The following is a 27,468-nucleotide window of genomic DNA, read 5'->3' as shown; positions in this document are numbered from 1 at the left end:
CAAGAGAGATCAAGAAGCACTTGGAGCGTGGGCTTTAAACACACGGGCTGACGCGGGCCACGGCGGTGGACACGCGGCGCCACGAGAACGAGGCTCGCCGGAAGTTTCGCCGGGCGTTCCCCGGAAGGTCCGCCGGAAGCCCGCCCCGCCCGCGCGGGCGGAAGTGGCCCCCGCGCTGCTCGCGAGCACGTTGGCGTCGTTGGGAGCGATTCGGCATGGCGGTTGCAGGTTGGGCTGTGGTGCGGTGCGGGAGCACGGCCTCTCCGATGGGCGCTTGAGGTAAACCAGACATGATCGAATCTTTAAACACTTAACCGTTTGTAGGAAAAACGGGAGTGGTGGGGGAAAGGGCACGTTAATTGACACCACAAGGGCGCAGGACGCTTTAGAAGTCCGCCGACTGGCACGGCACAGCCAGGAGGGAAGCAGCTGCCCTGGATCGGGAGGGACGCAGGAGGGAGGACGACCAAGCGGGGTGCGGGGACCCTGTTTGGATCCTGATTCAGCAAGCCAGTGGAAAAGAGGGGGGGAGGGGGAAGGAAGGGGGGGAGGGAGGGAGGGAGGGGGAGACGAGAAAGGAAAAGGAAGGAAACATTCAGGGAATTATGGGATGGGATATTGCGCGTTACTAAGGAATTTTTGTCAATTTTATTAGTGGCATGGTGGTTATGTACGAAAATGTCCATCTTTTTTTTTTTAGATTTGCATACTTAGTGTTCAGGGGTAAAATGACATGTCTGGGATCATATTTTATTTTTCCAGCTTTATCGAGATATCGACATATGATATCTGTTAAGTTTAAACGTACAGCGTGCTAATCTGATGCACGTACATATTGCACAAACGATGACCACAGTCAGGGTAACAGCTCCACCCCCTCACGTAGCTCCCATTTTTTTCATGTGGTGATAGCTTTTAATATCTACTCTTCTGACTTTCAAATACACAAAATACGGTATTGTTAATTGCAGTCACCAGGCTGTATATTAGGTAGGATTATTTTTTAATACTTTAATAACAAAAATGGGATAGATAAGGAAACTGTTGCAGTATCTTGATATTTGTTAAATCTGGATGCTGGTAATATGGGAGTTTATTGTACTGTTCTATCTTTTTGTATGTTTGAAAATGTTCGTATTAATTTTTTTGTACATATATTAGTGACATCTCAGTCAAACTGGACCTCAGTATGAATAGAAAGTTTCCATGAAAATAACAGAAAAACAAAAGCATACATTTCTATATGAGTGTAGTAAACACGTAGGAAAAAAAAAAAAACCAGGAAAGATATACACATCTTTTTAATTTGGGGAAGGGAAGTGAGTTGGAAAGATATTAAGGACAGTTTTCATTTCATTGGAATTGCTTTAACTTTTATCAGTATGATGAATTAATCTGGTATTTGTAAAAGTAAGACAATTGTTTGCTTTTTAAACGACATGCAGTTGCCTTTGGCAAATGAGATACTAAAGACACATATGAGTTCATAAAAAGATGAAATTAAGGCTCCCAAAATGCAGGGAAAAAATGGCTAAAGAAAAGAATACAGTGTGCAGAAACATAAAAGAGGTGAAAAGTAGACCTAGGGGATTTTCGTGTATGTGTGTATGTTTCATATGAAAGAGAAATTCCAGAAATAGGGCAGAGTAAGGGGAAGAAGCAATCATAAACAAATAATAGAAGGAAAGTTCCTTGGTTCAAATAGACTGGAAACCTCAGAGCAAAATGGTCCCCAGGTACCAGGCAAAATATCTGAAAACGTTAGTATGACAGTTGTAAACACAGATGCTGAGGTGTGTGTGTATGTGAATCTTTGAGGGGAGGTGTACTCACTCTTAAGCAACTCTTCGTATCACCGAAGATTGGGGACACCTTGACATCCTCCCAACTCTGAAGGAAAGCTAGAACTATAATGCTAATGACCAGTTTGGTAGTGGCAGATAGGTTAGGAAGAACTACATCTCTGTGTGTGTGTAGCTGCCAATGTGATTCTGCACGTGGAGCTACATGCGTATTTGTCTTAGAGTTACCAGATTTAGCAAATAAAAACACAGGACGCACAGTTGAATTTGAATTTCAAATAGCAAATAATTATTTTAGTATATGTATGACCCATGTGTGTCAGCGTATGCAATATTAGGAGTGATTTATACTAAAAAATTACTCATTGTTAACCTGAAATTCAAATGTGTAACCGATGTGCTCGTTTATGTTTTTTGTGTGGATACGTATTTATATGTGTTTTTTGTTTGCTTGTATGCTTGTGTGTTATACACATCTAAAGATGCAGTGTGTTTGTGTATGTGTGCTTTTTGTGTTTATGTGATATGTTAATCAGGGTTCAAGGACTCTCAATAAAAGATTTGTCTTAGCCATCCAACCCCTGGGAAAAATAGAACTCGCCACTTAAAAGGAAAAAAGCAAGTCAGATTTTTTTCTATTATTAATTAACTTTGACTTTGAACAAGTCACTGCAAAGTGAAGAGGTTGAGCAGATTCATCCATTTAAATATTTATCGATCTCTCTAGAGATAGAAGGTGCAAAGGCAAATAATTCATAGAGGGCTCGCAGTCTAGAGAAAGGATATCTGCACAACCAATGTGGTTACGACGCAATGAACGCACAGTCAATGTACCAGCCCAGCACCCAGTGACTGTGCAGCACCTTCCAAGTGCTCGTGTCTGTGAAGCCAGCCTGTGAGAAGGCAACCAGTATTTCAGTGTGATGCTTTTAGCACTTGGAACCTTTAAATTATGGTTATTGGTAGAAGCGTGCGTACTGCTCTGCTAAGCACAGATGATCGCCCAGGCGTCAGCTGAAGGAAGCATTGCTCTCTCCGTCAGGTTTGCTTGTGTTTAATACTAGCAATACTCACAAAAGCCAAGGAATGCCACTGACTTCTGCATGTCAAGCATTTTCTGTCAGCCTTCCTGTCCTCTTGGGCAGCGTACCTTGCTGCTTCCCCGCACAGCGTCTGAGCTCACCCTCAGAGACGGTTCCTGACACTTATGCCTCTTCAGTTTTGCACTTATTTGCTCACCCACCATTCTCAGGCTCTGTCTTTCAAAACAAAATGAGCTAAGTGAGACAGTGGCCATTTTGGCTCGAAATCTTTCGAGTGTGTGTTCACACCCCTGCAGAAAGCTGTGTTAATATCTGAGCACTAAAGAATTAGGTTGGAGCATCTGAATCCAACAATGTACAGTTAGGAGACAGGCCACGCTGGTGGTGTCAACAAGACAGATTTATTTCTCACTCACCTGGTCATCCGAGCCCAAGCTGTCTCGGCTGACAAGGCAGTCGCAAAGGGACAAGGAGCCTGGTTCCTGTGGCTTGCTCTGCCACCTTCGATCCATGGCTGCCAACCCACAATCTGCAACGCTGTCCTCGTCAGCATGGCCACATCGCAGCCAGTAGCAACAGGGAGAGGAAGTGGGGCGCAGGTCTAGTTCCTTTCAAAGGCCAGACATGGAAGTCACAGGTGTCACCTCCCCCTGACTTCCATAGGCGAGAATGTGGTTATACTTGGCTTCAGAAGAGGCCAGGAATGTATTCCTCGCCTGAGCCATGTGGGCCCTCTGTCACTGGGGACGAAAGGAAGAGTGTGCATCGGGACAGCTGGCAGCCGCTGCCCAAAGAGCATTTGCCTTGGACCGTTTAAGAGCACGAAGGGCAGGTAGCCCGCTGATAACCGTAGCCAGAGGGACCGTTCCCACGCACCACCCTGCCGCCTGTCATTGGCTGGGACCTGAATGACTCCCTTGGCTGTGTGCTGGACCGTGGGTCGTCGATCCAGCATAACTGCCACCTCCATCGGGCATTTCCCAGAATGCTGTATCCTGCCGGACCCAGGCTAGAGCATCAGTGAGAGACATTGGGAAGGCAGAGAAGAAGCAGAGGCTTTGATCCTGCGCAGGTGGTTGCGGCCAGACGTGTGGGCAGGGGGGGCTGCGCAGCCGCTTGCCACCCGCCTCTGAGACCCTCTGGGCCTAGGGTTTTAGACTGAGATCCTGGCTGGAGGCTTCTCTGACCTTCTCACCTGGCTCTTCCAAAGGTAAAATAAATCCTGGACTGCTGTGTAGAAGTCCATACCTGGAGCACAGAAACTGCTCCCTCACAGAGAATGTGGGATCGTGAAATCAAGTTCTTTTCTGTATAGCAGAAAGAACACAAATGAGACGGTGAACTGGGTTTGAATCCCAGCTTTGTCACTCACCAAGCACGCCCCTGGGCAGATCACTCAAACTACGTGAGCATCAGTATTTTTCATTTGTCAAAGGGAAATAACTACAAAATCATTGGGAAGATCACATGATAAAACATTTAATAACAGCGCAACAAGAAAGTAGCATGTTATTTTTATTATTATAATAACCAAGCATATTTCATTTAGTCCTAAAACAACCCTGGTTACTATTATAATTCCTATTTTACAAGTGGGAAAACTAAAAAACAGAGAACTGAATTAACTCTCAGATGATCACACAGCTAGTTCCTGCCAGAGCTGTAAACTACATCCAGTCTCTCTAATTCCAGAGCCCACAATCTTAACCACTGTTGTGCTTCCTATTAATATGCTAGCTTGTCTATTTCTCCCTTTCTCCTCAACAGTTTACTGGCGTTGTCAACAAGTACAAAGACTAGAGGAGAGAACTCGTGGGCAGCCATATATTTGGAATAAGGTAATATTTCAAGAACTCAATGTGGGATCGGTCTACTTGAAGAGATACCTGGTCCTTGGGTATTTTCGAGGAAAAACTCAAGGACAATTTACAAGGTCAGTGGTTCTCAACCTGGGGCACCTATGCCCTCTAGGGGATAATGTCTGAAGACATTGCCACAACTGGGGATTGGCGACTGATGGCATCTGGTGGGTAGAGGCCAGGGATGCTGCTAAACACCCCACAGTGCTCAGCATGGCCTTCCTACCCAGTGCTCCCACAAAGAATCGTGTGGCCCCACTGAAGTGTTGCTGGTGGAAACCTGTTTTAAAAGGTGTTACGAGATTTTCACCTTCTGGTATAGGTCATGTGGAACATTCTCCAAGGTTGTTGCATTGGCCAGTATGGTAGTCATTTGCCATGTATGACTCTTTAAATTAAAATTAAGTTAAATTAAACTTGATTCCTCAGTCACACTAGCTGCGTGTTAAGTGTCCAATGGCCAGATATGACTAGGGGCCACCTTATTGGAGAATACAGATTTCTAGAACATTTTCAACATTTCAGAAAGTTCTTTTGGACAGTGCTACTGCAAGATCTTTTTTTACTCTGAAATTCTATTAAGTGTGTCAAGCATGTTATGAGAAACCAAATATTAAATGGGAAATTTTTAATACAGATAAAATAGGTCATATTCACACTGTAAAAATGATCTTTAAAATGTGAATGTTTCAATGCATTTAATGGCTTATCTCCTTGTTAAGAATCCGATTTGTTGATAGATCATTAAAGACAGGAAGAGAGTGAACACTTAAACCTAGAATTGCCAAAGCCACTACCAGTTGAAGCCCAAGTAAAGAGCTTGAGGCAGCTCTGAAGTTTAAGCCTAAACCAGAGGTTTTTATGAAGTTGTAGAACTTTTTAGTTTAAAATGAGGTTTGTCAGTTTGGGTAGGGGGCGGGCGTTAGATTTGTATAATTGTTTTTAGGCGCCACGGAGTTTTGGAGAATCTGGGAAAGCATGTAATCCCCTACTCACAAACGGGAACATGAGCACACAGGTATGTACTGATGTAATGTTCTATACAATTCGAGCAATGGGCGACTTTCTAAAGCTCAGGTAAACCTGTTTTCCTCTTGGTGCCTATTACCGCCATTTCACGGATGATGAAATTGGGGACCTGAAAAACTAGGTCGCTTGTCCAAGTTTACACAGTGACAGAACCTGAATCAAGATACTCTCATCTCCACGCTGTGTACATTCATTAAGAAGTGCCAGTTCCGCTGTGTGATAGAAGATAGACTTGTACTATGCAGTTTCTTCTCGGCCTCTGCGAAGCGGGCGGGGTAGGGTGGTGGCTGCAGCAGTGGGTGGCCTACGCCGTCACCAGTGAGCAGGGGACACGTGCAGGCCCCTCCGCGCCCCACGGGCTGGACGGTGGAGTTCTGAATGAAGAAGCAGGGTCTGCAATTTCTGATTTAGAATGTTTATCAGAATTATGCTTTCTTGAGAAGCCATTGCCTTTCTCCACACAGCACATTCCCAGTAACAGTATCAGCTGCTCACTCAGATGCCTCCATCTTTCTCATTAAGGCTCAGGAAGCACAGTTTGTGAAATGCCTTGCAGATAGCTCATTAAGTTATATGCCTTTGTTCCTGCCTCCCATCTCCTGTGTTCTGTGTCCTTATTTGTGCTTTTTCTTCAAAGCCAACAAAGAGCCTAGAAAACTCCCTTATGTCAGATTCCAAAATTCAACTGCGTATTTTACTCCTAGGCTTCATTATAAGAAGTCGCGGCTGCTCTATACTTAACGGCTTTTCAAAGTGTGCCATTATGTAGAACAGCAAGCAGAAGCAAAAGGTAGCGAACCTCATTGGAGGTCTAATCCGCACAGAGCTTTCCCTATTGAAATGCTGTAAACAGAAATAACACCCAAGAAAAAATTAATTGCCACTAGGGCTGTGCCCAACAGATCTACTTGCAAACCTCAAACAAAGCTTGGTGAGTCAAATACACTTAGCCCAATGTCTGGAACACACAAACGGTAAAGCAGCAGTGGTTGCGTGAACAGGCTGTTTGATTTTCCATCCCGCCGTCTACTCTGCTTGCCATCTTCCTCCGCCGGTCTTCGCCCTGAGCCCCGTAGCCGCCATCACCCAGGCTTTGTTGCTGGGCGTTTGCCCACCGCGTACAGGGGTTAGGAGGTTAGGAGGTGGAAAAAGAGGCAGGTGAAGTGCCTCTTCCCAGTCCACTCTCCTTCTGCGCTTCGCTTCGGCATGGCTGTGCCCTCCATAACCACGGCTCCCACGGGGCGGCCCCGCCTCCGTGGCGCCAACTCACTGGGTTCCAGAAGTGTCACTTCCTCCCCTTGTCCCTTCATTGCCAGTTCAGGACGACTCCACATCCTCTTTGGTGCCTTCAGCCCCGCCCGAATCTCAGTAAACCATTTGTTTGCCTTGATCAGCTCGGGCTGCCATAACAAAATACCATAAACTGGGTGGCATAAATTACAGAAATTTATTCCTCATGGTTCTGGAGGCTAAGAAGTCTAAGATCAAGGGATTGGCAGATTGTGAGGTGAGAACATGCTTCCTAAATGGCTGTTTTGGCCGTAGCCTTATGTGGTGGAAGGACGAGGGGTCACTCTTCGTGGTGGGGCGCTCGTCATGTTGATGAAGCCTCTGCCTCATGGTTAAGAAAAGGCCCCTTTTCTTAACTCCTTGAAGGTTAGAATTTCAACATGAATTTCAGGGGGCTGCAAACATTCAGCCCCTAGCACCATCCCTTCATTGAACTCTTCAATTGAACCCTATTAAATATCGTTTTTATTCTGACTGATATGTTAAATAAATGAAATGAGTAGATAAATGAAAAAAAGAGAAAAAGAGCTTTAAAGTAATTATGAATGTGTATGTGTATACACACACACACACACATATATATATTTTTTTTAGGTGAGGCAATCCTTGCTTGAACTCACAAATTGCAAAGACCTTGTCAGCTTACAATCCCTTATTTTTTATTTTTTACGCCTACAGCACCTGGTCTTCCTAGGTGGTCTTCCATCCAAGTACTAACCAGGCCCGACCCTACTTTGCTTCCGAGATAAGATGGGATCAGGCTCGTTTAGAGTAGCATGGCAAGAGACATGGATGTATAATTTTTTAACATTAAGGAATAAAGCTATAACTAAATTCCCAAAATACTAAAATTTCAGTTATTGAAATTTTACTTAAATATGAGTTTTAATATACAAAAGTTTACATTTATGTTTGCATAATATATTCTGGGAGCCAGTAGCAAGTAATGTAATTGAGAAAATTGATCTAGGAATCAAGAAAAAATGCTAAGAGCATTAATAAATGATAGCTGGCAATTGGCTTGTACCTCCATTATAGGTTGGAAGTTTGCTACGTGTCTGCGTGTGTGCGTAGTAAACAGTTTCAACCAATCATAACATTGGCTCAGCCTGGTACAGCAGCATTTGTGGTCCAGCTCCTTACTTTGAGCAGAATTTTCTTGCAACTACATGAACTTAGGGAGGTGGGTCTAAGTGGGACGCAGACATAGGCATGAATTGGTTTCAGATTACAGGTATGAACCAAAACGATAAATCTCATCATTGAAAATAAACTAATCATCCGCTGGGGAACGTGACTCGAATTACTTTCGAGTAGGAGACAGATTGAAAGCCAAAGTCATCAGCAGATGCGGGCGGGCGGCAGTTGGGGACAGCAGTCCATCCCCGAGTGCAGGCCTTCTCTCACAGACACACTCGTGTGAGCCGGCTGGCACTTGCTTGCTTTCACTCCTTCACTGTTAGACATAATCGCATTTATCCTTATTTTAATAAGTGAGAAACAGTCAACAGAAAAATACCATAGAATGAAATAAGCAAACCAAAAAGAGGACACAAAGCGGCCCAGAATCTTCCCTGTTTCCTCGGCTGGGTGTCTGTCCTCCCGTGAGTGCTTAGTGGTTGGCCGGCCAGGTGAGTAGACAGCAGGTGGGCTTTTTCTAGCAAAAATCTAACTAAACGGACAGGTCGTATAACTGGCTGGTTTCACTTAACGTTTTTTAATATCTTTCCCAAGTTATTGCTTACCCTTCTACAGCATCATTTTGATAACTGAAAAATATTCTTTTGTATAATTTTGTCAGTTTGTTTACTCAGTTCCCAATTGTTGGAAATTTAGGTTCTTTTCAACATTTTTCCGTTTTAAATGGTGCTATACATAATATCCTTATAAATGCTTGGTATTTCATTCACTATCAGCATTATCGTCATCTGTTTTTCTTTTTGTTTGTTTTTAGTGTAATGGCAAAGCACTTTGTTTACCCTTCTTACCTCTAAGGTACGGCTGTGATTACAGAAAAGTACAATAATCATAGAATCAGCTCAGTTTTAAAGAGATAGGTCCTGTATATCCGGTGCCATTGTTGGCTCGTGTCTCATAAACCTCACCTTGCCCTTCCCATAATGACCCAGTAATCTCACTCCCACATGTTTACTCAAGAGGGGTGAAAACACACAGAGACACTCTCAGCAGCATTAGTCATGAGTCAGAAACTGGAAATGATCCAAATGTCCATTAAGTGGCGAACGTATAAATAATTGTGGTGTGCGATTACAATGAAATGCAACTCAGAATTAAAAAGGAAGAGAACATCCATTCGAACAAAAATAAATCTAAAAAGCATTATGCTAAATGAAAAAGTCATGCTCAAAAAGCTATATACAGCATGATTCCATTTATATGAAATTTGAAAAAAGATAAAACCGATCTGTCAGAAAACATCAGTTTACCTTGTGACTGGAGGTTGGGGGAAGGGATGAACTTTAAAAGAGGCGTGAGGAAGTTTTTAGTGTGATTAAAATGGTCTGTATCTTGATTGTTGTAATGGTTAAATAACTGCAGACAATTTCCAAAACTTATTAAACTGTACATTAAAAATGCATAAGTTTTATTGTGCATAAATTACACACCCATGAAGCTGGAGAAAAATCAGATTGCAAAAAGTGTGAAAAATCCCAGCGCGCAAGTAAAATCTCTGTTACTCTTCTCTGCAGCTTGGATAATTACATGTCATAAGCAGATTCTAGAAAAGGAATTCAATAATAAGAATAATAATAAAATGACTACCATTTATTGAGCACTTACTATGTGCCAAGGAAATTTATATGGTTATTTAATATGTGTGAGAGGGAAATAAAAACCAATTTTATTTGGGGCCCTTTATTCCATTATAAGGCCTGTTGAAAAAGAGGCAGTTGAAGAAGGGGCATTCTGTAACTTAACTGGGATCGCAAGGCTAGTAGGAGTAGGTGTCCTCTACCAGAACGTGTTTCCCAAATGCTCCCAACAGGTTTGCCACCAGGAACGTCGGGGAATGACAACCTGACCGTATTTGGCAATATGTATATATGCGCCTCTGCTTTGAAATTGGATTGCCTAGATAGATTCTTGTTTGACAGTCTCTCAAAAAATAACTTAAATCCAAGTGATTTTCAAAATCACATACTAATCAACTTGGCACCCAGAAGGCAAAGCCTGAAACAGTGAAGATACTAAAGTAAAATTGGGGTGTAGACACCTAAAAGCTCCCCAGGGAAATGCTGAGACATCAGAGTGGAGCTCGGCAAGAGATGAACGCAGGAAATGATGCCACAGGCAGAGGAGCAGCTAACGGGAGTCGGAGGGGAGCCGCCGTCAAGGCGAGTTAGTATAGATCTGCTTTAGGGGCAAAACACTGGGGGAAGAAAAGGAAGGGAGCGGAGTGACATTCACTCCAGCGCATCTCCGCGGCTTTCAAGACGATTCTCGTGGTACCTGGAGGCAGTTAATTACAGCTCAGTAATACTCAGACTCAGCGCATGTTCTGATCTTGCCTCGGGGTTAAATTTACTAATCCCAGAAAATCGCCTACGTCTTCAGGTTCCAGTCGATGTCCCGCGTCGCGTTCTAACTTTCCAAACCACGAGTAAGTCCGGAGACCCCAGAGGGCCCCTCCGCCCTCAGTTTCCTGCCCTCTGCCCTGACGCTGACGGTCGACGGCCACTGAGCGTTTTCTCCCTGTCGGCCTTGGCCTGGATCCTGCTCCCTCCCCCCTTCTACGCACTTTTCTTCCCCAACTGCTCTTGCTCCCGTTCATCTTCGGCCCTCCCCTCCGCGGCTCTTCCACGTCGGGGAGATGGGGCAGCACGCTGCCGCCGCTGTCTCTTCCGTTCGCAGCCCGGTGTCTGGGAGAAGCGTCTGCTCGGTAGCTCTGGTTCCCCGCCGGCCTCTGTCCCGCCGCGCAGCCCGGGGGACCTCCCAGCGCCCCCCGCAGCGCGTTTTCGGCCCGTGCGCTGCTCCGCTTCTTCGCGGCCATTTCAGGTTGAGTGCATCCTCATTGTAAAAACTCCTGCATCTGCTTCCTCACACCCCTGCCTCCTGGTTTTCCTCCTGTGTTTCTTGAAGTGCATTTTCAGTGTTCCTCGCGGAGCGCTTGTCCTCCGTGTGGCCCCCTTAAACATTTCTGCTCCGCCAGGTGCCACGGCCGCGCCTTCGTTCACTCCTTCTCTCTCTGCGAGAAACCTCATTCCTGCTCCCGGTTTTGGTGACATTCACGCGCTGGGCACGGTCACATCTGTGTCGTCACGGGGCAGACCATTCTCTGGAGCGCCAAAGAATGAGTCTGATTGTCTCGTTGATTTCTCCTCTGCCCAAATTTGTTTCTCCACTTAGACACCTTGGTGACTGTCACCTCTGTTCACTCTTGCTCAAGATCAAAATTTTAGAACCACCGTTAACTTTATTTTTTTTATCCCAGCCCCCACCATAAGGCGAAAACCAAGCCCGGTCAATTCGCCAAACGACTCCGAGCTCCATCTCCTCCTTCCTGTTCCCGTCGTTTCCCCTCCGCGTTCCCGCTAAGTGCATCTTAAGGGGCCTCCTACTTCTCAGCTTGCCTCTGCCCAGGCAACCGTCCTGGCTCGGGCTACAGTTTGAATTGTCGAAATGAAATCTGTCTCCCTTAATGACGTTCCGCCGTTTTCAGGGTAAAGCGAGCAAAGCGAGCGCTGCCACGTGGCCATCAGTGCCCTAATCCAGCCCCGCCGTCCTCACGCGGTGGCAGGCCGTCACCCTGCCGCCTCCCTTCTCCTCTGGATCCTCGGCCCTGTCCGGCTCCCAGCTCCGTGTCCTGTAAGGGTGGGGGTGGCCGCGCAATGAAATGTGTGCTTTACTTGCTTAAAAGGGAAGGGCCCTGCCCCGGCTCCTTCACTCTCCACGGAAGCCGGGGGCAGACGAGGCAGCGACCCGCCCCCGGCTGTGCAGAGGTGGAGGAGCAACATGGCTCTGAGCTCCCTCTGCCAGACAAGCTGCCCAACCCAGGATAGCCAGACTGCGTGAGAGGGAAATAGAAACCAATTTTATTTGGGGCCCTTTATTCCTCTCCCTTAGTCTTTGCCCTAACTCGTTAAACTGCCTCCCGCTCACCCCGTTGTCGCCCTCGCCTCTGGTTGGAGCCTGGGTTCCCTCCGTGCTGGGCCAGGGCCAGGGCGTCTCCAACGCCTCACGCGCGCTCGCCCTCCACGCTTCCGCACGCGCGGCTCCCCCTGCCCCGAGCCCGCGTTCCCTTTTCCGCTGCGTAAACCACTCGTCTCCACGCCTCCGTGCTCTGCTCTGGTGCTGGCTCCTGTGTGAACCCTTTTCTCACGTGCCCCTCCCCTCCCACGCCTCCGTGTCCCCACGGAACCTGTGATCACTGGTGTACCTGTCTGTCCGCCCTCTGACTGTGAGCATCTTGATGGCAGGGGCCGCCTTTTATTCTGGCTTATAGTTGGGGTTGCACAAATGTGTACTAAGTGAGGAGTCAGAGAAGCTCGTGGTGGTCCAGGTTTCCCTAGAGGAAGTTTGTGTGTATCTGTGAATGTGTTCGCATGTGTCTGGGACTGAGCCATCTTAACAGAACTACCAGGAGCCTACAGAGCGAGAGGCCGGGAGTGTAGCCAGCATCTTCAGAGAGTGCAGAGGGAGCATGTGGGTGCTGGGGGTTCAAATCCCAAATCCAGGACCATGAGCAAGAGAGACCGGGACAGTATTGTGGAAGGAATGGGTGTGGTTCCTGCGGCTTCCACATCCCGAACCCCCAAACCTCTGGTGTTAGCTACAGGCAATGGGGGATTAATGGTGCAGATGGAACCAAGGTGCTTAATCAGCCGACCGCAAAAGGGGACTATCCGGGATTACCCCGGCGGGCCCCCAGCAGGCCCAGTATAATCACAAGGGTTTTAGAAATGGGAGATTGAGGCAGACGGTGGAGGAGCGGGGAGATGGTAGTATGAGAAGGACTCATCCGGTGTTGCTTGCTGGCTTTGCTGATGGTAGGAGACCATGAGCCAAGAAATGTGGGTGACCTCTTGAAGCTGGAAAAGGCAAGAAACTACATTTTCTCGTGGAGTCTCCAGATATAGCCCTGTTCACACCTTGATTTTAGACTAGTGAGACCCATTTTCGACTTCCGGCATCCAGAACAGTCAGATAATAAATGTGTGTTATTTTAAGCCACTAAATTTATGGTAATTTGTTGCAGCATAAGCAGGAAACTAATAGAAGAGCTCTCAACCCAATGGAGTTAGACAAAATATTTAATCTCCCTAAACCTCAGTATCCTCCTATAAATAAGGCTGATACTCATTCTCAATGGTCAGTATGAAATGTGATATCATATTTTAAGATCTTGGTAATGTGTTTGGCACATAGTAAAACATTCCATAAGCAGTAGTAATCACTATTAATGATGTCATCGTTATCATTATTTACCAATTTGCCTAAGACATCTGGGGTGGAGAGGAAGGAAGATAGAGAACAAAATTAAAGTCAAACAATAAATGTGTTTTGGAAATCTGGAGGCATATTTGGTTTTAGCTTTTTTGTAATGTGTCTTAACTCACAGAATTTATTTCATTTCCTTCTGCTTTCTCTCTCATGCTTTAGGTATTAAGATCTATTTTAAATTTAGTCATTTCAAAGTCTTCTTGGCATCGTGTAAATGTCACACCATTAAATATATATTCAGTGAGTTCCCAGGCAGGCTGGCTTTCATTCCAAGAAATGGAGTCCCATAGGTGGGCAGGTAGAGGGATGACAGACAACCCCCTGCCCATAGAGTCTGCCGTCCTTACTTATAGAACTACATGTTCTGAACTCAAAATTGGGATGTGTGGTCTGACGAACACGTTTCTGCCTGAGTTTTAGTTTATTTTTATGAAAAGTTTTTCAAAGGTATTAAATTACATGGAATTTAATCTTTTCTGCAAAGAATAAGATCTCAAGTGAAAATTCAGGGAAGGCATACATCAGTTTTTGTAATATTTGAAATTCGAATTTTCCATGACAATCTGGAATGTAAGATTTGGTCGACACCCGTGGGTTTGGGTTTGGGTTTTCTTGCTTTGCTCTCAGGTGCCCCCCTCCCCTACCTTTTTCTCTGAGCCGCGTTGCCCCATTCTAGTCAGGTGACCCCGCTGAGCTGCCAGACCTAGAACCCCAGCTCCAACTGGTATCACAGATAAGTGCCACTGACCCAGCTAATCGCAGTACCTCGTCACCTCCCCAGCGATCCCGTGAGTCGGCGCCCAGTCCAGAGAGCTGAATTCATGCAGGCAGAGGGAGAGCATGACTTTCTCTGCTTCCTGGAGACAGACCCGAGAGGTGTCGCCTGCCACATTTGCTAGCACAAAAGGGAAACACATCTGCAGGAAGCGAATGAAGCCAAAAACCAGAAAGAGGCAGAGCCGAGAAATGGAGAGGAGAAAACACCCTCATCGCACTTCCAAGCCCCCGACGCCGCTTACTCCCCAGCCTTCTCTGCGCCCGAGCCAAGAAGTCTTTCTAAAGTGGGACTCCCGCCACTGGAAATTGAAAGAGCTCTGGCCAGTTTACAGGGTCATTGTGAAAACACTGTCAAAAAGAGACCCCAGAAAAAGCAGCCCAGAGGTGGGCAGGACAGGGACAGGAAGAAAGAGGAGCGGATGTGGCAGGCAGTGAGGCAAGGCGGGGGGAGCCGAGACGCAGAACACCAGACACAGAACGTCCCGGTGACTTGGGTAAGGTGTGACCTGGGCTGAGGTGACCGTGTGACGTTTCCATTTAATGGTCTGCAGAGTAGACAACGATGGTGTCGCTGCCGTATGTAACAAGACGTGCTGAGGGAGGCCCACCTAAGATAGTAAATGTGAGAGCTCTTGGTAAATGTTAAGTGCCTGCAGATGGCTCTTACTGCACAGAAAGCATCATATTTAAAAAGACTATGGATTAAAACAGAGACTAGGAAGAAAAAGGCTGTAAGTAGCTGAACTCCTGAAGGAGGAGTATGGAAATGCATTAATGGTGGATTTCCTGTGAAGCATCTAAAGGGGCAGACTTCATACTGAATGTCACTGTTTTGAGTAAAAACATACACAAAAACTAGAAAACAATTCCGTGTGTGAGATAGGAGCGGGAAGAGGGAGAAGAGAGGAAAACCAGTCTTTGTGAGGTATCCGCACAGTCTCACCCGTGTATGACACACTTTGACCTGACCCATGGAGCAGCACTGTTTTTTATATTTGAGGAGAACGAGGCTCAGAGCTCACATTCAAGCCCAGGTCTTAGTGATTCTACAACCGAATCACCCGAGGTCTGCACCATTACCCAGATGATACATTTGAAACTACATTTTGGGAATTAGATGAGGCTCTGCTTAGTTTACTTTCCAGATTATAAGAACCAATCAGTCAATATTTTTTAAAAGGCTAGAATTTATTCAGTTTTTAAAAAATTTAACTGGTTTTCTGCTGGGTTTAAAGTCTAGAGCTTTTGGTAGTTGCTAGAAATTTGTTGCCCCTCCTCTGCGTGTGTGTCAGGAATTGTGAAGGCTCCGGGATTTTGCCCGACTTAGAAGTAAATAAGCTAGCTTGTCGCTGTTTGGCGGATGCTGACTAAATCCATAGAGTCCCGTTCAGAGACAAGGACCTTTATTACTCGTGGCAAAATCAGAGCTTTCTGTTGGTTTGTGTCGGTTGGTTCTCAGTCACACTCCCCCACTACCAGGTCCCACGAGGGTGACAAAGAGAGCCCGTGGGGGGTGTCCGCACATCCCGCGGGTTGCATTACAAGAGAGGAGCACTGAAATTTTATAGCAAGTGGAAACAAGCCTGTCCTTTGGGGGAGATATTGCCTCATCCTGCAAGATTGTCTGCTGCAGACACAACTCTGGGAAATGGAGCGGGCGGGGACTCGCATTTTTGGCAGACACAGGAGGGATGTGCGTGGAGGCTCGAGGCCCTCGGGATCGCCCCTGCCGGCGCCACGTCCTCCCTGGAGTCTCGCCCCTGCTCATCTTCTCCAACCGTAATTTCATTGTTTCGCTTGCCATTGGCATCGCCTCGTGCACGTATTTCTTCTCGCCGCCTCTCTGTCTTGTTTGCGGGTCTCTCACGCTTTATTCCCTTGTTTGCAGAAACGTTGTCTTTGTGCCTCCACCACGCAGTCCCTGGGTGATGCCTTTGTGATGTCCTGACATAGCTGGACCATCGCCAGCAACAACTCACCCATTCATTGAGCTTTATAAACATGATCTCATTTAATCCTTACAACATCTTTGTGAAGTAGATATTACGATTCCCATTTTTCTTATGAGAAACTGAGAATTGGGGAAATACATAATTGGCCTTAGCACCCACAGCTAGTAGATGCCAGAGTTAGGGTTTATACCCTTAACTCCAGCCAACTGGCAGTATCACCTTTGTCAGAAGATGTGGACAATGTGGGCACAGTCAGTAAAGCCATTCATAGGACTCAATTCGTAGTATATCTGGCCAAGCAGGTAGCTCCATCTTAAAAGCTGGCAGTAGCCTTCAGGTGACAGTGATGCCAGTACAGCCCTGGGTATATCCTAGCTGGTGTGATCACAGCTGTCTTTTGCCTTTGGTTCCTGAGGCGGCTTCACAGATTTCCTGGACGCCATCTTTCTTTTGCCAAGCTGTGTCTGTCAGTCATGATGGACAGCAGCTCAGCTTCGAGATGATACTATTGTCTCACAGGTACGGCTTCGCCACTCCTGATCCCATGACCTTGACACTGTTGAATCTCAGTAAAATCGTAACTGGCAGACCAATAGTCAACAGGCCAGGGCACCCAGTGATCATTCCCACTGACGTCAGGTCAGTGCGGGGTCCCTGCAGAATCATGCTGCTTAAAGCATCCTGCAAGAGAAAGAGCAGAACATTGAAGCCAATAGGAAAAAAAATGCCTTCTTCACAAAACAAGAATTTTTGGCAATTGTTTTAGTCCTGGCTAACACTTGTATGTATCTGACATGGTGTTTATGGGCCAGCCATCAAAACCTGATGTGGCTATGAATAAAGATTATGTAGAATATGAAGAACAAATTACAAAGATGGCTGTGGAAGCCTCACGCATTCCAAAGGAATAGTTGCCAGGTGGGGAAACATCTTGGCAGATAGTTTCCTTGGAAGAGAGAGAAAAGGTAATTACCTGCTGACACTTGGGACTTTACCTTCTGCTTCTCTCAAGAAGGAGAAGTCCTTGATGTTATATTTTAAATTTAACCACTTCCTCTGCGGCATGTTGACAGCTTCAGTTTGTTTACACGTTTATTTCCGTCGTGAGTTTATCCGGCATTTTCAGAAGCCGGCTTGTTGAGTCAGCGACCGCTCCCCGCCTTCCATAGTTGTTGGTTCAGTGGTGCAAGGAGCCTGGAAACGGCCTGGGAGCTCAGCGCCCGGCTTGAGTGGACCGACTCCGTTTTGGCAGAACAGGCCTTCCCAGAGTACAGGGCCCAAGATGGGACGCCACCCAGTGTCACTCCAGCCACTCTGCTTTCTCGGGGTTCCCAGGCCCGTGAATTCTGGCTGAGAGAGATGGCACCAGGTACTGGCCGCCGCTGTGGAGCACCTGCTGGTGGGAACCCGCCTTCGTCGGGCCGTCCCAGTGATCTGTCAGGCCGTCTGCCGCTGGGCGACGGGCGGGAGGAGCGGATGCCAAAGGCAGGAGCCCACTGCCCCGCATGCTTCACCGCCTGACCATTGCCTTAGCTGGTTGCTGCATTTTGTGAGATACAGTGTCAGTAGACAAGGCATTTGTAGGCTCACAGATGGGAACACCAGAGGAAGAATGCTGAGCGAGGAAGGCGACGTGTGTCTGGGACATGCGTGTGTCCTGTGAGGACAAATCACTGCCCACTCTGTGGACTGGCGCCTGACCAGGGCCCAGAGTCGGCCTGTGCCGTTGCAAAGCAGGGCGGTCAGCAGCGGCTCCGGCCACAGCCGTGAGGCCGGGCGTCCGTGGTAAGCCTCGGTCTTTGTCTCCGGTTCCACCCTGCACACGGGTTCACCGAACAAGTGACAGCGCAGCCGAGGAAGGGGGGCGACTGGCAGCCCCCCCTCTCGCCTGTCCGTCGGGAGTGTCTGCACGCCAGTAGTGAAGGCCGGGTGCCGGGAGTGGTCGTCAGTTCACTCCAGCAAAGACACCGCATCCGAACCCTCAGCTGCGGCTGCCGTAACCGCTTGATTACACCCGGAACAGTCTGCAGTAACTCTCTGAGACCCAGCTGGCTTTTGCCCCCACCAAGCAGGCTAGGTAAATGGGGATGTGCTGGGAACAGCCAGCCCCCAACGATGGCCTTAATCTTTGCGGTGCCGCGTTGCTCTGAGCTTATTCTTTTGGGGCTTCCACTTGGCCGTTTCTATCGTTACAATCTTCATTTCACACAGTAGGAACCGATGCGCGTATTCTGCCAGTTGAGTTTATCGGTTGTCACTGTACTTTTTGGGAGTGGGGAGATAACGAGGGGTGAGAACTGGGTACGAGGGGGCACGCTCGCACGCCAGGGAGGGTCGGCGCTCACCCCTCACCCCTCCCAACGAGAAGGTTACCTGTGCACGTCTCGAACTCGGCGCCCAGTCGTAGAGTCTCGTTTCGAGAGTCCGTGTTCTGGGGCCACTGCTCCCAGTACCAAGCACTGTGTAAGTCAAGGTTCTGGAAGGAAACAGGTAGTACATTCGAATTGGGGTAATTGGAGAGTGTCATAAAGGGACATTGTCCAAAGGTGTGGGCAGATTTAATAGAAACCAGCAAGGGTCAGAGAAGCCCCACGGGGTAGCAACAGCAGGGAAGTGCCGTCACAGCTCCAAGGAGGGAGCGTGGCAAGAGCCTCACTGCCAGTGAGGTCTGTAGCCAGGCCAGCGCCGACCTGCGGCCTCGTGGCGGGCTAGAGCTGTGGGGACTTCTCCCAGGGCCAGGGCGACTTCAGCAGGCCATGGCATGCGGCCGGGCGGGAAAGGGACCATTCTGCCTGTCTCAGACGCTCCCTTGAGTTGCAGAGAGGCAAGGACCTAAAGATTTAGACCAGTGGTTGGCAAACTGACCCACAAACCAAATCCAGCCGGCCGCTGGTTTTTGTATAGCCATGTGCTAAGAATGGTGTTTACCATTTTAAATGGTTGGGGAAAAACATAAAGATAAAGATAAGATTCCTAGAAACAGGAAATCATTACAAAACGTAAATTCAGCGCCCGTAAATGGAGTTGGATTGGAACACAGCCTCGGACCCCCTCGTGAGTTGTCTGTGCTACTCTCACAGGGCTGTGGCCTATAACGTCCAGAATCTTCGCTGTCTGGCCCTCTACAGAAAAAGTTGGCCAGGTTTAGACCCTTCACAAGGAGGGAGGTCCCCAGGGGCGTAACCCTCTCCTGTCGGAATCTGTACCCTCTGCGCCAGTCTCCGCACTGATGCCCGTCGACACCTGATTTCTCAGACTGTGAGATGGCAGAAGACGGTCCACGAAACAGAAAACGTTCTTTAATAAACCAAATCCTGGGTTTTAAAAAGATAAAATGATTTTGTTGCCAGAAATGCGTTCGGCTCTTTAAATACGCCCTGTGGCCATCCAAACTGGGGACATAAGTTTTTAGCATTTCCCAAACTAATGTCACCTCTCAACAACTTTTTGAGGAATACCTGGTGGTTAGAATCTCCCGGGCCGCACCGGTTCATCACTGCTGCTCCACACCTTTGCCAGGTGTCAAGAAATCGCCTTCTCATTTGCAGCAAATGCATCCTCCTCCTGGGTGAAGCCTAATTCGGGCACAGAATGGACTGTGACGATGGCTCGTGCCGCCCCTCCCCTCACTACAGACATGCTCGGCCCCCATCTGTCATCTCATTCCCCTCCCTACACACACGTCCCCCTCAAAGACACGGGAAGACAGGAATTTCAGGCTGCCAGTTACAGCCCACAGAGGGTCATGAAATCAATTTAGAGGGTCAGTGGCCAGCATTTCAAAAAATAATGAAATAAAAGGATATAAAATATCAGAGCTCATCTCAGTGGCACTCGGTGAGATTTTTGTATGGATTCTGGGTCACGGCGTTAAAATGTATTTCCTCCTTTCGGTCACGGCCAGAAAATCCGTTTGAAAGCCAGGCGCAGACGGAGGAGCGCGGCAGAGGCCGGCGGCCTCCGATTAGCCGACACGGCGCGTCCGCCCCGCTGCCGACTCTTGTCGTGCTTCCACCCGGGTGTCCGTTGTAAGTCCCACACGTGAGGACCCACGGACCGCGTCTTTGGATTAACCTCCGTGTCGCCTGCCCCTCGCTGGCTGTGGCACTCACTTCCCTACGGAGGCTGCGTAAGTATTTGCTGTCGATAGTGAAATGGAATGCAAAGCTAATAGAACGCGCTCCCTGGTTTTTACCGCCGCTGTCTGTCGAAGGACCGAAGTGGCCTTACGCCACGTCCACTTCTGCATGGCCTTCCAGAGCCCTCTCTGTGCACAGCGTGGAGTGACCCGAGGTGCAGTACTTCATCAGCGGACGTGCGCACACCTGGCTCGAACGCTTTGCCCAGCCGTGGCCTCTCCACGCTTCCGCTGTCAGCCCTGCCCCTCCCCGGGCTCCCTCCGCTCCAGGCACCGACGCAGGAATCTCCCCGGGCTCTTCCTTCCCGTTGCTCCCTCCACGCTCTCCTCCTGCTGAAATTCTTGCCCATAAAGGTCCCCATCGCACAGACCTCTCTGTGAAGCCCCAGCACTCGGTTACGCACGTCCTTCTTCACGGCCCCACGGGACTTCACGCCTAATGATGGCACTGAATTGTTTCCGTGTGCCCATTGCCTCGGCCCATTGGCTTCGCCACAGCAACAGCTGTGTTTCGTTCACCTCTTAATTGTCCACGCCTGACATGGTGTGGCATAAAGTAGGTGCCCGATAATGTTTTTAGTGTAAATGAAAAAGGACAGATAGTATGAACTATCAGACGGATGCAGAGTTTCCCAACGGGGTGGACCAAACGCCTCGCTCCGCTCCAGCCCCTCTCGAGCACCCAGCACGCAGCTGGCTTAGCAGCATGAAGAGTCTTTAGACCTGTTCGTGGGATGGATGAGTGGAGATGCGAGGCACAGGTACTTCCCAGGTGTCTCAGGGAGAGAACTGATGCAGCTGCCTCTTTGACAGGTGCTAACCCTGAGATTCATAGTCAAGCCATTCCACCTGCTCCCAGAGCTCTGACATGGCCACAGGTCCAGTACACCTAGCAGTGACGATAATGACTTGTAGAATTAGCCCAAATGTGAGCTTTCTAATAGCTGCGGATATTGAGAGCTGCAGGATTTCGAAGTTTTTGTTCTGAATTTCTGGCATGCTTTTGTTTTCTGTTTGCATCCCATTCGAGGAGCTCTGCAGTGTGGACCTGCCGTGGTCCAGCAGAACTGCAGCAGGAAACAGCCAGAAGGTGAATGCCAAACGGGACAGTATCTGTGACCTATTTGTGAGCCCAAGGGTTAAAATATAAACAGCTGTGACATAATAAAAAAAAAAACATGAGCAGTCCAAAAAGAAATATATGTATAAACAGGAATTTAAAAAAGAAAACCACAGGGTGAATAAATAAATAAAAAGTCCAACTTTAATAGTAACAAAAAAATAACAAAACAACAGTGACGTGTTTTCTGCCACTGTTGGTGAAGCGAGGAGAATTAAGACCTCTTCTGGGCAGTTAATGAAGTACAGGTTGGCAAAGAATTTCTCATGGGAAACTTTGCTATATGAAAAAAAAAAAAAACTATAAAATGTTCGTAACATTGACTAAGCAATTTCACTGATACAAATTTATCCTAAGGAAATAATCAGTGGCTTGGGAAATTTTTTTCACTTTGGGGCTGTATAACCCAGTAGTTTTTAATGGTGAATATATGTAAATAATCCAAAGTTCCAACAATAGAGTTTTTTTTTTTTAATATATATAAAATCCATAAAATGCATTATAAGAATCTATTTAAAAGGGAAGTCTGGAAATACAGTTGTTGACATGAGACAAATGTTTTGGTAAATTTTAAGGAAAAAATTTATATAACTATAAATACTGGTTGTATCTAGCATAGAGTTAATGATGAGGAAATTTGGGAGAAGCTTTTCTTCATTTTTCCATCTTTGAACAATAAAAATGATTTGCCTTTGTAATAAGAAGTGATTTTAACATAATTCAAACAAAATTGCCATACTTAGAGTTATTTATTGAAGGCGAAGATTTGAGGCAACTGAATTTTAAAAACAGAGTTAAGAATTTACTTCAATCCAGAAGGTATTTATTCATCTTTTAAGAGCAGGCATGGTTGTGCTCTTGGGGTAGGAAGCGCTGCATTAAAATAGTAATTCCCACAGCAGCTTAAATAAACCTCGTGAAATTCCAGCGTAGAAAATTTGTTTGATTTATGAATCTTGACTATCACACCAGAGCTATTTTTGTGTTCATTAAGTTAGGTAATATAAATAAAATGCATTTAAAAATAAAACGATGCAGTTACACAAATATACATGTGTCAAAACAAATTGAACTGCACGATTAAGATCTGCACATTTTGCTATGTGCAATCATACCTCCAAAGCATGAAGGCAGAAAAATAAGAACATCCATAAAAATGACACAAAATATCTTACATTTTTCAACTTGAATGTTTAATGGCTTTCTAATATTGAATCAATTAAAAACCAAACACTGGAGAACTATTTCTGACTGATGAAGTAGTCAGTGTCTCACAAACCTTCCTTTGAAAGCCACTAAAAAGCTGAGTAAGATAATGAGTAGCAAAGAAGAAACTTTTGAGAGGGTAAAATCCAAGTAGGAATTTGTTTTGAAATACTAGATAGGGGGGAAAAATGAGCTGAGGACATGCAATGGAGAAAAGGCCCTGATAAACATCCGAGCTTTTAGTTGAAACTCTTGAAGGATATAACCTGGAAGTTAGGGAGGACCGGCAACAAACCCACCTCACCCCGGACCCTGATGCTGTGCCCAGACACCGTCTGCCTTCCAGAAGCAAACAGTCTTTCCAGGAGGAAATAACGCCATCCAGAGCTTTACTCTATTTCATACGTTTTTGGTATTCCATATAGAATTAACAGAGCATAACAGGAAATAGGAAGAAATCATCGAAAACTGAAAGACAAAACCCAAGTTATCGAATACTAACTTTAAGATGACTGTTTTGTGTTCCCGGGTCTCCTGACGAAATTCTGCTGTGGCCCTGAGTCCGCAGCCTGAGATCACTCACCAGCCCGGCAGGTCTCATTCAAGGGCAAGGGCTGGTCCCCACGGACCCCTCCGCCCTGTCGCTGCCGTCTCGATTCCCGCCAGCTTACATGAATAGGACGCAGCTTCCTTATTCCCTACTAGTGACGGAATCTTCCTTTCATCCTACAGAGACTCTGCGTGGAGGTTACGCTTTAAACTTGCCAATTGGTCATGTCTCTGTTGGTTGAGATCATCTCTTTGGGGTCGGTAGGTCTCTTGGGTAAATGCTCAATCTTCCAGGTCTCCTCACCTCCTGCTTTTCAAGATGGCACCTGGGTGTGGGGCAATAGGAGATTTGAGGGCGGTGAGGAAGAGCGAGCTCTCAGTCCACTTGGTTAGTTCCTGAGTGTCCTCTGGCATCTGGTATCGTCACACTGCCGTGTTGCCATGGGAACATGCTCAACCAGTGTCATCTGAATAAATGAATGATGAAAGAATAGGTGAATGAATTCCTGCCACATAACCTAAAGAAAACCTAGATGTATCCAAACGCTGGTAGGGAGAAATAAAACTTGCACTGTGACTTTTAATGACAAGCATTGTTCTATCACACTTCGCAGCTCAAAATAAAAGCGTTTCCATTGACCGTTTCATCTACAAGGCCATTGTAAGGATCAAGTAAAGGAGAGAGTGGATACTGTAAGCCCAGGAGAAACTGAGGTTTAGATGGCGGCAGCGGTGAGCAAGATTCTCAAGACGATGTCACGGTGAGCAGTCTTCCAGTCCCCTTTCCCTTTCCTTACAAATGACATGGCACCGTAGTGATTACCAAGTGATGTAAATAACCAGTGGTCCTGGTGTCTACTAACACAGTAATAACTCTGCGCATCGGGGAATGCTCCTCCAGAATACCAGACTATTCTGAACAGAGATGAGAAACTGCAGAACGCCGAGGGTTGGAATGGAGGCCGCAGTCAAACCCTCGAAGGCCGTGACTTGCTTTGATGGGGTTCCTCGAACTCCCACCCAAAGCCTTTTCTCTCCTTTTTTTTTAAAGTTGATCATAATTTATTTGGTTTTCAGCTCACGACAGAATGAAAATATCACATGAGAGCAGAGAAGTTTGCATATTATCTGCAAGAACACAGCGAGAGAGGTTACGGGAGGATGGAGGAAAAGCACCCAGGGGCCGTGGGGGCCTAACCAGCCAGAGCCGGCCAGAGCGAAGAAACGGCCGCGTCCCCGCGCGCGAACTCCAGGCCCCTTCTGCAGCTCACGTCTCACGGGACAGAGAAAAGTAGGCTCCTCAGGAGGGTTGTGAATGAAATCATTAATGACCGTTAGCCCCCTGCTGCTGCTGTGACGAGTGACAACCGTGCAGTGGCTTAAGACAACACACGCTTATTACTCACAGTTCTGGAGGTCAGAAACCCAGCCGGGTCCGCAGGCCTCGCAGCGCCGGCCGGCGGGCCGCGTCCTCTCCGGAGGCCCTGGGGGTCTGTCCGTTGCCGAGCTCCCGGCCCTGGGCCGCCAGCGCTTCTGGGCTCGGGGCTGCTCTGCTGCTTCGCACCAGCCTCTGCTTCCATTGTCACATCTCCTGCCCTTCCTCTGACTCCTCGGCCTCCTCGCGAGAACACTCGTGACTACGTCGGGCCCACCTGGGTCGTCGAGGCTGTTTCCCTAGTTCAAGGTCTCTCTTGCCCTGGAAGGTAACATATTCATAAAGTCCCAGACTGGGACATGGACGTCTTCGTAGGCCGTTATCTAGGCTGACACGTTGAGAACTGAATTTCATAACCACGTCTAAATCGATGTCACCGTTTATCCCCTGAAATCCCCTCGCGGCTGGGGAAAGGCATCTAACCACCTGGCCAAGAGGGCACTTAGCAGATTTGGCGAAAGGCCAAAGGAGGAATGCAAATCAAAACAAGAGCTCACTCAAATGCGGAAAGTAAATGCACAAAGGAACTTTAATCTAGTGCCGCAGACTGGGAAGAAGCGAAAGCCCGTGTGTGGTGTCCGGCTTGGGGAGAGGAAGCCCTCCCTTGGGCTGGGGTTTCCCGCACGTCGCCTCCCAGCGGCAGCCAGACACGGGACTGATGCTCAGGTGGCCGTGCCCAAGAGAAGGCGCTCCCGTCACCGCGCTAGTGCGGAGTCAGTGGGCCCGAGCTGCGCAGTCCCTCAGCCCGGCGGCTCGTGGGAAGCCCACGTGCGTGGAACCCAAGGTGAGGTGAAAAGAGTAAAACCTCCCAGACCAGGGATCCAGGAATTGCTAGGAAACAAATGTGTTTTAAGTCACGTGTAAACTTTAGTGTGTTTGTGCGATGTCCTTTTTGTCTGGGAAGAGGATCCACAGCTTTCTCATCAGATTCTCAGAGGGGTCTGTGAATAAAATATATTTTATATAAAGTGGTCAATTGAGAACAGATAAAGGGGCCTCATTAATCTCCTGATATAAGAAGTCGTTTTATTTTGCCTATGAAATGTGCTTAAAGTCGCCATAGAAACCAGTCTTTATGCAAGCCCCGAAGGTCAACCTCTGCGCCCACTGACAGGGCGCAGTAAAACCAGGAAGCTGGCTTCCTGCTGGGTGGTGATGGTGGGTTTCTGAGTTTCCCCAGGAGGGACTTTTCCTAGAGCTGCCTGCTCTGACCTCGTGAATGAATAATGACAAAAAGCAGAAGCAGCGGAACCATAGATTTGCCAAGTGGCACAGCAAGCCAACTGACTCCACAGAATGTAACCTCGGCGAGGGCAGAGATCTTTGTAAGTTTTCTTTCATGCTTACGACAGTACCTGACTATAAAGCGGTCAGTAGTAAGTGAGCACTAAATATGCATCGAATAAATGAATTGATAAAAAGAGTTTTATAAAACCCTATGAAGACTGTGGATCCAATTAAATTAGGGTAATTTTAAAATTTTGCACCAATAAATGTATTTGATTTTATTTAAAAGCTAAATATTGGCATCGAGTAGAAAATTTTAATATTTAGAGTTGTTTGAATGCTGCAAGTTTGAAAGCTCTTCACTGAAACATTTTGACTTTCATCAATGTAGTATTTCCACATGTATTAAAAATTCGCACATAAAATGCAACGGCCACTACCTGATGCTTTCCGTTTACCATCATGTAACTTAGGACCTTCAACCCCACAGAAAGAAAAGATCTAAGTTCCAGAGCTAACAACCGCAGGATGAAACGTTTCGATTGTGACTGATTGAGAATGAGCTACCTCCACGCATGGTGGAATTCAAGTACATCCTTTGGGTGTCGTGTGCCAGCTGGGTCGTCTGCGGTATGGCTGGCGTAAGCCTGGCATGGATCCCCTCCACACAGGTGTCTTGAGTTGGGCCCACCGAATAGCGGCCTTCTAAACCCACAGGTCTGTCCTGAAATCTGAGTACTTGCTTGGTCGACGTGGGGAAGAGAAGTTTCCGAATCAGAAACGAAGTCGATTTCTTACATCACAGCTGGCGCCCTGGGGTGTCCTGAACTCCAGGAGCGGTCTCACCCGAGCGTTTGGAACGAGGCTCTGGTTGGGAGCAGAGAACCAGAGCTTATTTCAGGCAGACGCCAACAGCCCAGACGGTCCAGGCCAGGAGGCAGGGCCGTAACTGAAATGCGGCAACAGGTAGCCCGTCCGGCCAGGCCAGGCCCAGTGGGACTTTAGCAGCTGTCTGGCTCCAGAGGGAAGGGGCCTAGCTCCCCAGAGACAGGGTCCTGACAGCAGCTCAGATCAGGTGGCCCCGGGAAAGCCCAGCAGGGAACTGAAGCCATTTGCAAAAGCAGCGCAGGTATCTGTGAGCCCCCGAAGGAGGGCCTGCTGCCGCGGGCGCAGACACGAACGCCCCGTCCTCTGTCACTGGCCGGCGAGAGCGGGTCTGGCCGAACCCTTCCTCATCGCTCCTCAGCAGCTTGGGACCCGGCAGGGCCACACCAGTGCCACCCTCCTCCACTTGCCCAATCCGGCCCCGGCCCGGGTCTTTGCGGGAATAACCTTTTCCACCTTCTTAGAAAAACCCTGACAAAACAGCAGGAAATTGCGCAACTCTCAAATTCACCCCTGACAGCTTAACTGTCACTTCTTGTTTTCTCTCCCCGGTCGCAGGGCTGCCTCTTGGATGCTAGCGCGGACGCGCGGACGCGCGGACGCTCAGACGCTTGGACGCGTGGCCCTTACGGCATCTTCCACCGACCTGCATGTCCAATAGGGTGTAGCTATGAACTTCGAATGGCCTGCCTTT

At 47.7% G+C, this 27,468-nt stretch overlaps 1 long non-coding RNA gene and 1 pseudogene across 2 annotated transcripts; one reads left to right on the top strand and one right to left on the bottom strand.

The window, feature by feature from the left end:
• Window positions 1-214: 214 nt before the first annotated feature.
• LOC107518267 lies at window positions 215-26,655 on the top strand. 2 transcript variants are annotated; one of them, XR_001598806.2, is made up of 4 exons: window positions 215-279; window positions 4,613-4,778; window positions 23,842-23,988; window positions 24,305-26,655. It is a non-coding gene; the product is annotated as an uncharacterized LOC107518267 (long non-coding RNA). The 2 variants fall into 2 exon arrangements; XR_001598802.2 differs by lacking the exon at window positions 215-279 and having other exon boundaries at window positions 603-4,778.
• On the bottom strand, window positions 7,693-7,811 carry LOC118611193 (annotated as a pseudogene).
• Window positions 26,656-27,468: the final 813 nt, after the last annotated feature.

Source organism: Rousettus aegyptiacus, unplaced genomic scaffold, assembly GCF_014176215.1.
Source record: "Rousettus aegyptiacus isolate mRouAeg1 unplaced genomic scaffold, mRouAeg1.p scaffold_m13_p_13, whole genome shotgun sequence".
Lineage (NCBI taxonomy): Eukaryota > Metazoa > Chordata > Mammalia > Chiroptera > Pteropodidae > Rousettus > Rousettus aegyptiacus.
This window is presented reverse-complemented; position numbering and strand designations above follow the sequence as displayed.